Source organism: Oryzias melastigma, linkage group LG11 (genome assembly GCF_002922805.2).
Source record: "Oryzias melastigma strain HK-1 linkage group LG11, ASM292280v2, whole genome shotgun sequence".
Taxonomy (NCBI): Eukaryota; Metazoa; Chordata; class Actinopteri; order Beloniformes; family Adrianichthyidae; genus Oryzias; species Oryzias melastigma.
Genome location: NC_050522.1, coordinates 24,681,340 through 24,682,654, shown reverse-complemented (window position 1 = coordinate 24,682,654; position 1,315 = coordinate 24,681,340). Strand labels below are relative to the sequence as shown.

The window sequence follows — 1,315 nt, the reverse complement described above, 5'->3', positions numbered from 1 at the left end:
CTTCCTTAAACTGGCTTCAAACTGGACATATTTATTATTACAGTTTTTTGGGGGAAAAAATACGAATGATTCAAAATAAAACTGCACCAATTTCCTATTCCCCACTGAAAGACTTACGAGGGACTTCTATTCTATTCTATTCTATTCTGTTCTATTCTATTCAATTCTATTCTATTCTATTCTATTCTGACCTGTTTATATATATAAACATAGTAAAAAAAATGTTCTCTTTCTGGCAAACCAAACAGATCATTGATCTAATTTTAAAACCATTTTTCATAAATAAATTAAATTTTAAATAAAATAAATAAGTTAATTAAATAACATTTTCAGATTAACAATCTTAAAAATCAAAACATAATCAAATCTTTCGGTACGGCCAAAAAAATGTTGTTTTCCAATTCTTTAATATATTTATAAACTTTTTTTTACCTCCAAATTCTTTCCAAAATATAATATTTTTCTTATAATGTGGACTTTGAATCACCGATAAAGTGAGAAGTAGATTCGTCTTTTAATCCAGTTTGTAATCTGTTCAAATTCTGTCAAAATATTTCTGAAAACATGCATTAATGTGGACGCCGTGGCGAGGATTCAATGTGGACGCCGTGGCGAGGATTCAATGTGGACGCCGTGGCGTGGATTCAATGTGGACGCCGTGGCGAGGATTCAATGTGGACGCCGTGGCGAGGATTCAATGTGGACGCCGTGGCGTTGATTCAATGTGGACGCCGTGGCGAGGATTCAATGTGGACGCTGTGGCGAGGATTCAATGTGGACGCCGTGGCGAGGATTCCAGCCCTGCATGGAAACTCCTCTGATAATGATTGCCAGCTCTGTGGGATTCTCACACCTGTGCGTTCCAGCGGGTGAAGACCGCTCCACACCTGCTGCCACACATTCTGCTTCCCACTGCATGCTGGGACACATGAGCTTACATGAATGAAGCTCTACTTTTCTGCACGACCCAGAACCAGATTCTGGTTCTGAAACCTGTTTCGGGTCACACCTGCGACCTTCCAGTCTGCTTACAGTGTAGAAAGCTAGTGGGCGGAGCTTGGTTTTGGTTTCATCATTCTCCTTCACACAGAAAACGGTTCACTTCCGGCTTCAACCAAATGCAACACGGACGCCGCCATGTTGGAGCCAGACGTCAGTGATTGGCCCGAATCAGTCTCACCAATCAGGAGTTAGCTTTTTAGAAGCACTATTTAGAAGCAAGCTACACAAAATCTGTCAAATGTTTTAAACGTCTGACTTTGGAGCCAACAGGCTCCGCCTACTCTGAAAGAGGCATCTGATTGGTCAGTTTATA

General features: G+C 40.5%; 1 protein-coding gene across 1 annotated transcript in view; it reads left to right on the top strand.

The window, feature by feature from the left end:
* slc30a8 (solute carrier family 30 member 8) overlaps positions 1–1,315 on the top strand; it is a gene marked incomplete in the record, with an annotated part of 11,941 nt that overhangs the window by 5,515 nt on the left and 5,111 nt on the right.